The sequence below is a fragment of the Anopheles ziemanni genome, chromosome 3, assembly GCF_943734765.1.
Source record: "Anopheles ziemanni chromosome 3, idAnoZiCoDA_A2_x.2, whole genome shotgun sequence".
NCBI classification, from domain to species: Eukaryota; Metazoa; Arthropoda; class Insecta; order Diptera; family Culicidae; genus Anopheles; species Anopheles ziemanni.
This window is the reverse complement of record NC_080706.1, coordinates 8,172,030-8,187,201: the sequence shown is the minus strand read 5'-3', so window position 1 is coordinate 8,187,201 and position 15,172 is coordinate 8,172,030. Positions and strand designations below refer to the sequence as shown.

The following is a 15,172-nucleotide window of genomic DNA, read 5'->3' as shown; positions in this document are numbered from 1 at the left end:
GTCTTCATGATGAGGATGTTACCTCACCTGGAAAATCGGGAAACTGGTAGCGTGGTCGCGTGGCCGGCACGCGTCAGCCGTTGCGCGATGCGTTCGAAGAAAGCTAGGCGTTGAACTTTAGCGTCCCGCTGTATGGGAATGACGAAAGGTATAGAAATTTTGGTAGGAAATCCAACGGCGTATCGTTACCAAATAACACCAACTTTGCTTGCTTTTTGGAGAGTAATAAAATAATTAGCACGTTTAACAATATACTTTCGATTGAAATAAAATTTGCTTGTAGAGTTCATTCATTTTTCAAACAAAAACAAAGGTTTCCAAAACGTTGGTCTCGACAAGAATCTGCAAAAGTAAAAAATAAATTTATATTTTCGGAAGCAAACACTTCCACCTCTTTTGGTCATAAGTCTAATGGTATCATGCTGAATGCAAGTTTCTTGAGCCGCAGGTAAATCCTTTATTTGCTTAGCAAGACCCAAATCCTCGCTTCGCTTCAAGAATCCTGTGAAGAATTTGCACAGAATAATTCCCACAATTTCTTTCCAGCTCTTTTTTTTATACAAATAAAGGGGTGCCAAAAATCTGACATGTCAATCGAAGACCATCGACCCACATCACACGCGAGTTCAATTGTGCATTCCTGGTGCACCTTTCGCCTTCAAGCAAGATTGACAGTGAATGAAGAAAGAGGTAAGTCGGTACACCGCTAAGAATACCGGCATGAATAATAAGCGTACACACGCACACACCGGGGGATGAAAAGACGCCGGAGCACTTCTTCAACTGAAAACCCAACCCAACTGCTTATAATTTGAAAACCCGGACAGCCGAGGCTTGCTGGCCATCAGGTACGACGACGACGAAGGAGGTTTAGTTTGTGGTTATTCGTGCGAACGGAACACGACGGGGTAAGAAGTTTTCGAAATATATTTCCAAGCGTCTGCGGCGGAAACAGGCTTATTTAGGGCAGGGCGCGAAAGGCACGGACGGTAGCCTAGGAGAGAACTTTTGTCCTGCAAAAAGTTGGTCGCAGGTGAGCCAAAGGAATGCAGCATCGAAGAAGACAAAATAAATCTACTTAGATGAACAAAATTTGCCAACTTTTGCGAACATTTCGCTATTCCGCCTTGTTCTCGGTCGGGAGGCAAAGAAGTTGGCCTTTTTCGGTTTTAGTTAAATGTTATTTATATCATGCCGCACTTCTGATGGCATGAAAAAAAGAGATTGAGAGCTCCTCGGAACGGCAATCTTTTTCACGGGAAATAATTATGCTTCTAACCACTCTGATGGAAGATGTTTATGGTGGTTAGCAAGACGTCCCGTGTTTTTATTCTTCTCTTTGAAAGTTCTACTCCGCAGGGAAAAATCGCACCATCTTGGCAACCGATCGATCAACGCTCCGCTCCGACAGCTCAAGACGTGCCCATGGTTGTTGTCTCGAAAGAGACATAAGTTTTCTCGACCGGCGCTGAAGAGAAATAGCAAACTCTTCAAAACCGCAATGACCACGAAGACGGTTTAATTACCATGAAACCGGTCCAAACAATGCCGATAAGTTTTCTTCTCCTTTGCTAAGTCGCCAAACGAAGCGTAACAGAATCCGAAGCATCCTTCGATGCCACCCAAGAAATTTAGCCCTCCTTTTGTCCTTTCCGTTCAACGACTCGGCGTGAGATGTGCCTTTCAGCCTGAACTGAACGGACTGAAAGTGCGTTAGGAAAAGAAGTCGCGAGATGCGGGAAAGAAATTAATCCACTTTCACGCTCTCGAGACGCGCTTGAAGCAACTCTCGAACAGGAAAGGAAAGCATATTTCGACCGACCGTAAAATCGTCTGTTGAATTCCCCAACACCACCAGTTCATGGTAAACCTTACGGGATGGTTAAAAGTTATAAGAAATGATGAATGGAGAAAAGGCCAGCTTCTTTTCGCGCTGAGAAACAAATAGAACCCTAATTGTGCTGCGTTATTTTCAAAGAGGGAGAAGGAGTTAGACCGTTCACCGGACGATTCTATAAAATCCGTCTTAAACGATGAGATTTCAAGATGACACACCCGGGTGCCCTGAAAAGAGGTTCACGATGTTCAAGTTTGCCGTTTTAATGATGTTCGAACGATGAAGTTACTTTACGCAATGAATAAAGGGTGTTGTCTTTTGACGGGTAACATTCTTAAAACCAATGCTGTTCCTTTCTAAGAATTGTAAGAATTCTTTTTAAATATGCAAAACTTCCTTGGAACATCCGATTTAAGACAATAAAGTAAGTTTTAATTAAGTGTATAAGCAGGAAAAGGCTACATCCTGCTTTTATCCTTTTAGCACCTCACTTCCCGGTCTCCTTTCGATCCTCCGCAAGGGATGTTTTCCCATTGCTACTAGCTACAACCTGGAATAAGATTACCAGCGTTTAACATTTCCCTCTGCTCTCCGCCACCGTGCCGTGACCAAACACGACAAGCTGTTGAAAGCATCGTTCGTCGTCCTCTGTCGACGGCACGTCTTAAGAAAACAGAAGCACTGAAGACATCCGTTCGCCGTCTGGAGCAAGCTAACGGAGGGTCGGTCGGCTTTGTTTGCACTTTGCAGACATCGGCTGGTTGGGTTTATGCTTTACCTTAGCGTTCGCTTTCCCTCGGGGATTTTCCACCCAAGGGGGTTGGGGGCGTGTGAATGGCAAGATTGAACACTTGTTCACCCCCATTCCTTTCCAGCCGGGCGGTTCGTCTTAAGAAAACCGGAAACCTTCCGGGTTGCGGTGCAACAGGTTAGCAAGTCGTCCCCTCCGCTTGAACTGGCAGTTGATGTGGGGCGTGTGAAAAAGACTATTGACACTCAATGGTAATGAGCTGTGGGACTTTCGTGGGAAAGTTCCGGAAGTAGTTGATTTCCGGACCGGCATCCGGTGGCGTTCGCGTGATTTGCCTCCTGCAGCAATGCACCTGTGGTGGAGTGCGGAGCAGGAAGGAAAAATACTCCACGTGGGAGTGTTCTTTCACGCTTGGTGGGGCACCCCTCGGCCGAAAAAAACAACAGGGCAGGGAAAATCACGGAAAATCCAGAGGAGGAAATTGAGCTGTGTTTGGCAAACGATAGTTGGGTGATAGCACATTTAAATAATTTCTTGAATTATTCATAAGACCTCGCCGTGTGCGGTGTGGGAAAATTGCTGAAAGACATGCAGAGGGGCGCATAAAACAAAAAAATCCATTCTGGTGCGAGTACACCGACACACACTCGTGTGTGTATCACTTTCCATCCTCTCTTGGTGACGCACAGCTTTTGCTACGTTCTCAACCGATGATGCATGAAAGTGGCTTTTGAAAAGATGGTTTTCCTCCGAACATATCCTTCCACCAGGATATGGCCGCATGGGAATGTTGATGATCGATAACGAACGGGGGAGAAAAATTCAATCAATTAAAGTTTTTCCCAAAACTTTCACCCCTTTCGGTCCACATACACACACATATCGCTGTCAAACACATGGGAGGAGTCGAGTTTTTCTTCCCATTGTTTTGCACTGTCTTGGAGCGGCATGTAGTGGCGAAAAGGATCCCTACCTCTGCCATAGGGCTCCCCCCTCTCTCTTCCCGCTTTCCCAGGTGAGGAAGGACCACTGGGAAACAAATTCAAAATTTTAATTATCTTCCCTTTGAACGGAATTGATTAATGACGATAAGAATTTGCTTCCCTGTTTTCCCTGCGAGGTAAAGCGCAGGCAGCACGGAGGGGGACGAAAACTTTATGTGCCGCGCTGTATAGCAAAAGGACATCGGAGGGCAACACAAGCAAAATGACTGAACTAGACGAGCGGGAAGCGATACGCCATGTGAGGGCGGTCAGGATCGGTAAGTCACAAGAAATCATGGGAAATTCCTTCAAATGGGACCCCGCACCCCATGGAGGGAACGGGGAAAAACAAAAGCACAAAAATAGGGATGTGGTGTGGCGTTACGCTTTGCCGAGTTTCCTGAAAATGCCGCAGTTCCGCACCCCGGGTTCATGTCCTACTATTATTTCTGTGGGGCGTGAGAAAATGAACACGTTCCGATACAAAAGAATAAAACTTACAAATAAAAAAGGAAAGCAAAAACAGGATGTGGATGAAGGAAAAGTTTAGATTGAATATTTGCGAAAAAGGCAGGAAATCCTTAATCTCAATGATGAAATTCTTAACAAATAATATAAGTAATATAAAACATTGGAAACGGAAAAATATCATCGTGCATTATCTCACCTTCTCATAAGTTTTAAAGTTAACGACACATCACTTTAATTCACCCACCGCGGGGGGAAAAACTGGCCAAATTGGTGGGCCGTACCTCGTAGACAAACATTTATCTAATTTATTCCACCCCGAGCGGAACTCCCCACTTCCGGTGGAGGCGAGCAATTCAAAGCGCGGAGTAAATCTCGAGTCGCACATCTAAAACCATCAGCATCGGGAGATAGGCCCCCAAAAGCGACATCGTGTACATGTTGGTGGGGGGTCCCTCCTCGCACGTGGACCTCCTCCAACAGCTCGCCGTTAGAACCGTTCTAGAAGTAATTACCATGTGAATCGTTCATCCACACGACGCGGCCCCAAAGCAAACGCGGACGACCATATTAAAGGTAATGGCTCTCAAAATCAATGGCAAACGAGGAGGATAGGCAGCACGCACAGAGACACACATACACACAATATACACAAAAAGCACCGGAACACTTGCAGCAAGCAGCGAACGCGAACCGGGTGGCAAACCCGTGTCCAGATCTCAAACGATAGCACTGCACGCTCTCTTATTAGTTTGCGTCACCATTGTGTGCATGTCGCAACAAACCTTTCGATATGGCGAGGTTTCGGTCCGTTTCGCGACGGACGCGCACCAGTTGCGAAGTAGTGACCGATCTGTCTCTCGCTCCCCCCCCCCCTCCCGATCTCTAGAATCATCATATCGCATCACGGCCCCGGTACTTCCTCTCATATCCGGTGTTTTGTGTAAATATCGCGACGTCCCCCTTTTCATTTTCCGGAGATTGGAGCCGCAACCGGACGGCAAGAACCGTGCTTCCGAGTGTAAGGCGGGCCTCACGCGCTCGCACGTAATCATTGTTGTTTCAGAGTGGGAGGAAAAAAAAAGAAATCCCCCGCGGGGGATGAGGAGCTTTTCCCCCTCCCTTCCCATCTACGGCATTGAGTACTTCCGATTCTGTCGGTGCCTCCTCGCATCGCTGGTCAGAAAACACGCCACGAATCAACGCGCGTATTATTCTAGCGCTCCACTTGACTTACCGCGCCAAAACCCGGGCATGGCATATGTCTGCGGCACTAGATTCGACCTGCTCGGCGGAATCTGGGGTGCTGCTCTGAGCTCTGATTGGCCCCTACACCGGTTGGTTCTAGGCGCTGGTTTAGCCAAACCCTCTCCTCAAGCCATGCGAACGCAAAAGGTCATCAGTTTTCGAGCCAATCCATTCCATTGAAGCTGAAGCTGTGGAGCGGGCCACAGGGAGTTGGTGGTGTTGACCGTAGCCGTACACTTGTGCACTTGGCGCTCGCCCCTCCCAAGCTCCCATCAGCACCGGGTGGGGTGGGGTGGTGGAAATATGCGCAATCAAATCGCGTCCGGAGTAGACGCTTCGCCCCACGAAGTTGACTTCATTTTCCAGAACTTAATAACCATTGTCGCGTTCTGCATGAGACAACCAAAGGAGAGCGCGTGGAGGAAGGAGCGGGTCGAATAGTGGTCGGAAAAATAACATCATTTGATTGTCATCGGTCACCCTGAAGACCGCACCGTACCACAGTCCCTTCATCCCGCTCTCCGTTTTCCATCCACTTGCGACACGATTTCTTCCGCTTCACTTATACAAGTGGAGGTTCGTTGCCGCTCTTCCGGCTCCCTAGCGTCCGTTCGGTTCCGGCCGGTAGCCCACTTCGGGAGAAGTCATGATCTTTCGACAGTAGTTCCGGTCCGATTTTTCCCTTCCACTGTATTTTTTTTACATTTTTCATTTCGTTGCTGGTGAGTTTTAAAACGGTGGTGTTTATAAAAAAAAAAGCGGCACGAAAAATAACTTCACTCCACACACGCATGCATTGTGAACACAGGGTGCTACACCGTTCTTGAGGGTGAGGTATTTAGACCGAAGGCCCTGGGGTTTTTTGGCCCTATTTTTATTCAAAGCGAAACATACGCGACCCCATCCAACGGTAGAGTCCAACGACACTAGGTTCCGCTTCCACCCCCTTTTTTCCTCCGGAATGAAGTTTTATTTTTCAAAAAACTCCAGAACAGAAGGGCCCAGGTGTGGCCGCACGGTGCAAGGCAAAAGACGCGGTCGGAGGCGCATCGCGGCGGGCCCAAGTACGGAAATTGCAATCGGAAGTAAATGATGGCTTTAGAGTTCTCTGTTCCATTTCCCCCATCGTCCGAGGGTGGCTAAGTGGACATTACCGGAATTTAATATGTAGGATGGATGGTAGTCGACTTTCAAGAAGTGAATTCTCTTATCGTTGATCCCTGTAAATAATGGATCGAAGGAATCAAATGTGGAAAGGTTTTGTGAAAATATACTTTTGACCTTTGGCACCTTAGCATTTGGAAAGAACAATTTTGAAACTCTAATTTGTCTTCCGAAAGGAAAGTTTTAAGTCATCATTTTACAAATAAAAATAAAGCACGCACAGTTTTAGTTGTCTAGATTACAAAATTACTCGCAATACAAGAGCATAGCCGATAAATGTTATTCAGAATACGTTTTTGTGCTTGAGATTCATATTGCTCTTATGTATGACTTCTTTCAAAAATTATACTGAATCATTCGTATACCTTTCAATATACATCGTATATAAAAAGAGAACAAAAATAGTTAAAGGATCAATTTCATCGGAAACATAAAATTCGTCCTTGAAAACGTAATCAACCAAAAAACATTACGTTATCATTCACAAGAATATGCTTAAAAATAAAATAAATTTGTAATATGATTTCACTTCATGCGAGTTAAAAACAAGTGGACGTCTGATTCTTCTCAATCACGATGTAATAAAAATAGCAGCAATTGCAAGTAATTAACACCACAATATTCTGTATGTAAAACAAACAAAACCCGCTCCCACTTCTACTTATTTCCTTCGTACCAAATTAACCACCCTCTTCGACAGGCCACAACCCACCGTCTCACCCCGCCATTGGCCCAAAGGCGTTTTAATGGGACTAGTTTTCCAAAGCAGCCACATTCATCGTTTCTATTGCATCCTTTTACACATTCCGAAAACAAAAGCCGCTCGAAGCGAAACAGTTGCAGCTAATAAGCATCCAACCGTTCCTTCCCCTTCCCGGGTTGGCTCCCGTTTCCGCTACCCCTTGCGGGCCCCCTAAGTGACCGACCGGCACGGTTGTGCATTCTGACGATGAACTTGCTGCACTTTTGTGCGTTACCCCGAGAGGCACTGAAGTATGTATTGCAGATGGACTCGAACACAATGAGCCCTGGGAGGCTGGCGAAGTTGTTATATCCTCGCTTTTGTCTCGCTGCACGGTAGTACACGGGATGGACGGGCTGGCTAAGCAAGACTCGGGATGTCCGGTGAAAAACCTTTGGCGAAACCACTCCGGAGGAAGCTCGGAGTTACCGATTTCCGATTGTGAACGTATTGATATATCCGGGTTCCATGGGGAGGGGAAGGACGCCACTGACCAGAAGGTGAAGGTTCTGCCCGGTTTTATTCTGATGATTGCAAACTCTGCTCTGGTTGCTACACCTTCGTTCTCGCTTCCTCTCCATGACATCCGAGGCTTGGGGGTCGAGATATAGATTTCGAAGTAATGAAGAAAATATGCTAATGGAAAAAGAGCAGCTTCCTCGAATTGCTTCTTTGGCAAACTGCACCTATTGTGAGGGTGGGTGTGTGTTTTTGTGTGCTAAAAAGCATCGGAAGGAGTCAATTCCGTCCATTTTTGTTTTTGAAAGGGGAGGACGACTATGTCCCGCCGCACGGTACTCCTGTTGATTGCAAGTGCTTCGCCAGCAGCATCCATTTGGTAATCATTGGGAGCTGTGGTTGGACGTATGATTAGAAAAGTTCTGAATTAGTTTCTTGATGGGTTTGTTTTTCTTTTATCCTTCTTGAACGGACTACGAACTTAAAAGTGATCAAGAGTGGTGCATCGAACCATGCATCGGTCGGGGTCGTTTTGATGTCGCAAAAATCGCAAAAATAAAGAAACTCATTCATTGCAATTTTATTGATTACTCACACACACACACATAAGTTCGCTTCAGTGCGTGACATGTCAGTACATGTTTCAAGTTTCTTGAGCAGTCGCTCATTTAGTGTGTGGCATCGGTAGTGAAAAGTTTTTGGCATTCGTGGAAGCGCAATCAAGCATCATGAACGTTGGCAGAACAACACCCTCCCATGATCGTAGGGGTAAAAAACAACCAAAGGAACCTCAAACTCCACACACAACACACATTTTCTCGATTTTCTTGCCCTTGCGTGACCGGCAGCGTAAAGTGCCGCTTCCGGTATGGTTTCCCGGTTTCTGTCAGTGTCACTTCGGAAGACATGTTGGGGAAGGAAGCTATCATGTTGAAATTATGGCTAGAAAATTTAATCATAACCACCTCCAGGGTTCTTCGTGCGTTCTTGAAGGGGGCACCGTAGGTGTGGCGCATTTTGTGTGCTCGAAACACCACTCGCTGAGCCCGGGCCAAGATACGAATCAATCAAAAATATGAGCAAGAAAATTTTCCCCACAGTAATCGTTTCGTGACGAAATATGAAATTGCCTTTCTCTCACTTGTCAGCCTAGAGCGGAGAAATGAGTCCAGTTTGTCCCGATAAGAGGCGGCTTTCAAATAAAAACAAAATTAAATTTGCCTAAAAGAAACTGAAACCGATAGAATGTAAATTTAACAATCCAATTAACTAGCTGTTCAAACCTTTGCGCTAGGTGTTTTGAATGACATTCAGTAGACTTTCCTGAATGGATTTGCTTAAAAAGAACTACAAAGTTCATCTATCTACCTTTACGCTTACTTTTACTAAGCGTCACACCTTCGACAAGACAGTCAATTTTGTTTCAAGCGACTTGTCAGGAGGTAGGAAAACCTTACTCATTCCTGTACAGTGTTGCGAATTTTCATGGTGAATTGTTAATACCAACGGATTTTTTTCGTTCTTCTTCTGATCAGCGCTCATTTATTGATTTTCCCACCCAACCCTACATTCTTCCGCGCCACATAAACTTCAGCCTACGTAACCATCGGTAGCATACAAAGTTGTGCAAAAGGCAAGCAAGATCGAGCGCACGGTTGTGTTGAGTTATGCGCTTCCCCTAGATTTCGCGTCGCGATGGTAGAGAAGCAGTATTGCGCTCCCCCACCAAAACTTCCGCTGGTACGGACAGCAGGTCAGCTATTGGCCAGTTTACTGGCGGCTTCACGGTCCACTTCTCGCGGAGGGTAGCCGGTTGTTTTTTCTACGACTCGATGTCGCGGACTACGATTCGCTGGGGGAAAAATCGCGATGTGAATCTTTTGCCTCGCCACGAATCTCCGGTCGCGAGCGCAGGTGGAGGTAGTTGTGATAGTGTGGGAGCGAGCAACCACGCCAACAACGAGCAAGGCATATTGATGTGGAGATTGCACCGTCAAGTAGTAGCAGAAGTGGAGCCCATCATTTATCTTTTTTTATCTTCTTTACAGCCTTTAGGAATATAGGAACGTTTTTAGTGCAGATCTATCGCGTAAACTTGTATCGATCCTTTCAGCGCAACGATGCATCCATCTGGCTCCAAACAGGATCGAAAAGGATGACTTCTTTAGGAGCGCATTTATTTTCACTGCATGAAGGCACGATTTTTTTTTCGACCAATCGTGCCTGTACATCCCCTATTCGCTTCAAGTAAAGAATTTTCGTTTAAGAGTTCGTTTGATGGGAAGGCAAATATAATAACCGAACCTTTTCAAAATCATCCTTTTCATAACTCGCGAAATGCATTCACCCGTGTACGAGGATGCAACGCCGATGTACATCGTCTAGAAAACCAACCAACAAAACTGGAAAACTAAACGAGTACAAGAAAACATCAATTAATTTTCAGAACACAAACATTACTTGGATCAGACGGGCATAGTCTGCAACCGTCACCAGAAGGCACTGGGGGAGAAGTTTGGTCAAAAATCAATAACTCCCTTTAATCGGCACCGAGATTTGACTCGCTCGGTCTACTTCGAAGACAGGAATCCAATTAGTACACCCGGCACGACGTAGGCCTTAATCAAGTTTTTTGCTTGCATTACTTGCGCAAGGGTTAAAAAGTTCATCAAAAATCAAAACCCACCTCCTCGGGACGCTTCCGAAAGGAAACTCGGGAAACGGGGAGGAGAAAACTCAGTTGGTCGTAATTGCCGATTTTCTTCTTCGTCTTTCCTTGCAAATGCAAGTGCAACCGTGCGCATGGGGTGGTAAATTTCTTCAGCTCCCTTTTTTGGTGGAAGGAAATTTTAATTTACCATCCAAGAACGATTCGGTCGGAGAAAGTGTCGGCACAAAATGGAAGCGCTTTCTTTGCACTGCGTTCGGTGCAAACCTGGTGGGGGCGAAAAACTTCTGGCGTAGAACAATTTAGATGCAATTTCGTACGGCAAAGCGTGCATAATGTTCGAACTATCATCATTGCAAACAACGATAAAATAACAGCGGCGGCGGGTTGGTGCACGGTATGTATGTTTTAATGCGAAACAATTGCACCCCCGGACCAGAAGAACAGAAAGAAAACTCCCCCGGGCCGCGGATAACGTGAGCCTCACAGCTTGGTTGGTTTCTTCTTATCGGCCGATTTTCATATCACACATAACCTGTCATCCTCACGTGCAAAAGAAGAAAAGAGCGTAAACGTGCGGGGTATGCTTTTTCGATTCCTTCGTGGTGCAGTCCGTCCTGCCGTGCATCGGTATCGGTGGCATTCGTCTCTATTTTCACCACTCGGGGAAGGAAGAAGGGACGAAAGCAAAGGCTTGCGACGGCGACGGGGTGAGCGAGCCCAAAGTGTACCGCATTCGCGTGCTGAAATGATTATCGGTGCAATAGGCGCCATAGGAAGTCGGCAGGAAGAAACCAGCTAAATAAAACTTCAAATACGATAACATAGTGGTTTATAATTTATTTCTTGTCATCGAATGCATCACACGTATAAGAGTGTGTGGGTTTGGGGCCGTGTTTTTGTTTTTTGCTCACCAAATTTGCGAGTGTGCCAATAGCACCAAAGTTTTATGTTGGATGCACCCCCACACCGGCGGGACAGAGTGAAAGGTGAAAGGTTGCAGGCCGTCAGTGTTCAGCGGGTTGTCTCTTCGAGAAAGTGACGACAAGAGCACTTTTTGTGCATGGGCCACCGTGTGCATGTCCACCCATGTGGGAAATGAAGTGAACTCGAAACGTTTCCGCTACGTGCAGTTTCGACAGCCCACCAGGTGACCCAGACAGAAGAGCCACCTCACTGCCGGCGAGGAGCGAGCTGAGGGTGGCAAGAATGCACGGACATTCGATGTGCAACCTCGATGAGGATAGAAATCGCGGACAGCTTTCGTCCTTGTTTGCAGCCGTAAACACCCAAATAACCTCAATGAACCCAGCTCCGCGGGAGGAAGGGAGTTGATGTTGTAGCTATTGTCGTTTGACTGCCACCAGCTGGGCCCAAGGCGAAGTGCATCTACTTGACGCTGCGCCGAATGCATCATCTTCAAGCGAGTCTTATCAATCGAAAGTGTCACAACAGAGTGCCACCAAGCTCTTGCTACCGCGTTCATATCATAATGCGTTTCGTACGATTTCCTCAACAAAACCAATTGCACCATTAATTTACGTCTGATTACCATGCGTGCCTGCGACCACTTGATGGAAGAGTTGGTAGCGTTCGCTCGTGCGTTCGTCAGTAACACTGCTAACATGGTATGGGAAAGAAACAAGAGTACTTATGGGTGACTCACCTGACATCAGTGGTAGTTTTCGGTCTCGTGTCGAATGTCGGTAATATTTTGTGGAAGTATCTGCAACGATTGTAAAACACATTAGTGATTGATTGCAAAGACAAGTGGTAGGAAGTGCAATTTAGTGGTTTAGAAGAGAAAATAATGAATGAAAAAGATTTAGCATAAAACACTGAAAAAAAAATTTCCTAAAGTTAACTTTTTCCATGTTTAAAATGTAATTTAGTAAACATATTCCTCGATTTATCACAATGCTCAAGAGATGTTGTGTGGATTGCATATAGCACAGGCGCAAAACCCGTTATAGCTGAAAGGTATGCAATGGTATTGCTCGTTTACGACCGGTTCAGAAATCTAACGAACCGGTAATAAGGCATTGTAGTTGTCGCAAGATCAACCGCGGCAAGGTCATTGAAACGGTATAAAACGGTATATCAAATCCGGTACCGGTTTAGTTTTCAAATGTGTTTTTCAATATTTGTTAGTTTCGTTGATCCATTGATATCTTAAAAATTTTTAACATAAGTAATATTTTATTTATTTCATTGTTTTTCTTGTAAGTGTAAAGATATTAGTACTGAAGAAGGTTAACCAAAGTTATACATAAATTAGCCGCTCTTAATCATACGGTCATACGAAGTTTTCCATATGAATCATTAAAACTATCACATAATTATACTTGTTTTGGTACATCCAGCCAATGATGATACACTTTGTTACTGTAGCAATTCTACATTGGAAAAAGCACGACTTAATAAATGAAATAATATCTATTCAATATCTGAAAACGAAAAAAAAACTCTTAATTAATGTACAAAACTGAAATGAAACTTGTATTAAGTAAATCGAGCCAATTGGAAACAGATAAAAGTAATCGCTATATGCTTTGATTATTTCGGTTATATTGTTTTTTTGTTTTTCTTGAATGATACATCACCATATGGTAACCGTCCACACTAATAAAAAACAGTTTTCTTCTTTTCTTTTCGCATATTTCTTCAGGTATTTGCATAGTATCACAGTTTGGCTTTGATGATTTCTTCTCCTCATGAAAACTGCATTATCTTCTTCATTTTCTTCGTCTTCGACTTCGACTTTTTCAACAGGACATCTCTTCTTTTTTCTTCTTCTCTTCTTCTTTTGCTTTGGTGCTTTGGAAATTGCACGCGCTTGCACTGCCACCCCGGTGCCAACGATGTTCCCGCCGTTCGAGTTGGTGAAGATGTTACATCGCGCGACGACCCCGGCTACGATCCCGACGACGCCGACGACCACGAAGATCCAGACGATGCCAAACGTCTCGGACCAAGCGTACGTGCGCCATCCGGCATCCCCCCACTGGCAGCCCCCGACGATCGAACCAACCGAAGCGGTTGGCCTGCGCTTCAAACGGTGTGTGATGATAGTTGCAGAATGTCCTCCTCCGAAAGAAGGATCTGTAGACTCCGGAGCCTAAGCTTTCCGGGCTTTCGTCTTGGGCGCTTGCACTCCCCGGTCGGGACCAGAGTACAGAAACAGCTTTTCACGCTTCTGCTGGCCTCGATCGGAGAGCAGCGGAGTGACAGATGAGCTTTACCAATAAACGAGGTGCGATGTCAAAGACATGCGCCCAATATTTAAAAAAACCTAAAGCTTTATCCCCCAAATCCTTGAAGTACTTGTAGCACGTGCGTCTCAGGTGGAACGGAAAGAGTGTTTTATAGCTGTGCTCTGTCCGCCCACCGGAGAACAAGGTACACACAAAGACGTGGCAACGGGAGTGCGATGCTGGGACTAGGCTGGAAACCGGCCGATGTGTGATATTACTATATATGGCTACTTTTCCGATGGAAACGCTCGCCCTGAAAACTTGGGACTGGATTGACTTTGGCACGTACCGGTGGTAGATAGATTTGAACACTCTCACTTGCACTGCACAGTCACTGGCTGTCCTTGCTTCGGCTAGAACTGGCATGGATCTCACACTTGGATCTTGCGCGCGATCACGGCGATATAGACACAAGCACCCACACTCCACAAGCACTTTCGCCCGGAGGCCACTTGTTACTCCTTCGGTGCTTCTTGTGCTGCTTCGATGTAAGCAGCACTGCGTATCGATTTTCCGACACGCACACACAACGCACACTGTTTTTTGCTTTCTCTTGTTTCGTATTTCCGGCCTACACTACTTCCGGGACGTCTATTTTAACTTTGATTTTCCCGTCCACGCGCGCACACGACGTTTAAACATTCGCACATTACACGTATAAGATGTATTGGAATGGTTTGTTCATCCTCTACATCAACATGGCGGCTACAAGTTGTTCGTTTTCAACTGAGTTCTCATCTCGTGCGTTTGCAAGCACTTCCGGTTTTACTAAATGTTATTCATTACACCGCTTACATCCTTTCTTTCTGCACACGCACACGCGCTCACAAGATACTCCTCCTGCACGGCCGAGTTTCCCGTTCGATGGTTCTTTTGACCGAGCTGGGGTGGAAATCTTTCGCGCACCGTGTGTCCATCTTCCCCGTCCTACACAGCTCTACACAGTAGCCTCTCACACTCATGCTCCACACTACGCGCACTTACGCATCCCGAGTTGGTGATACGAATGTCGTTCGAGAGAAATTGTTCGATATTGCTTGTCGAACACGCACACGCGGTTTAAGTTTGTTTGTTTGTTTTTCTGTTCAGCACTTTTGTTGAGAAGTAGGCTTATTCCACTCAGACTGTTTATGCCCGTTAGGTTTATGTTTGGTTTGTTTAGTTTAAAATTGTAAGCTTTTATTTTCCCACGTTTGTTTTCTTGTTTGAGCGGTAACTATTTCGCGTTTCCGCTTTCGAGTTTCACTTCTTTACCATCCTCGAGGGGGGAAAGGATCGTCGTCTCGTCTCGCCGGTGCTGGCGGCCGATGGGTGGTGGATGCCGCCCTCCTTGCGGCCACAGATGTTTTGCCTGACCCGCACACGCACTCGCGGCGAGAGGAATGGTTTTTTGCAGTAGTAAAAAATTGCTCGAGCAGTTGTTTCGACTGCTCGATTCGAACGGAAAACTTTCTCGGGGGGAAGGAACGCCCAACGCTGGGCGCTTCACGCACACGACCGCCTCGGGGAGGTGCGGCGCTGCAACACTAGCTGCTGCCTGACAACCGACGACGACCGTTGTTATCCTTCGGGTCGGTGCTAGCGTCCTGACGTTGCCG

The 15,172-nt window shown here is 46.0% G+C and overlaps 1 protein-coding gene across 1 annotated transcript in view; it reads right to left on the bottom strand.

Annotated features, from left to right (window-relative positions):
- LOC131286864 (homeobox protein prospero) overlaps positions 1-13,386 on the bottom strand; it is a 56,309-nt gene extending 42,923 nt beyond the window's left edge. Inside the window, exons 1-2 of the mRNA XM_058315870.1 lie at positions 12,924-13,386; positions 11,987-12,046 (exon numbers count right to left, since the gene is read on the bottom strand). The gene's annotated coding sequence lies outside the window, so the exon portion shown is untranslated. The remainder of the gene's footprint in view (positions 1-11,986; positions 12,047-12,923) is intronic.
- Between the last annotated feature and the right edge of the window lie 1,786 nt (positions 13,387-15,172).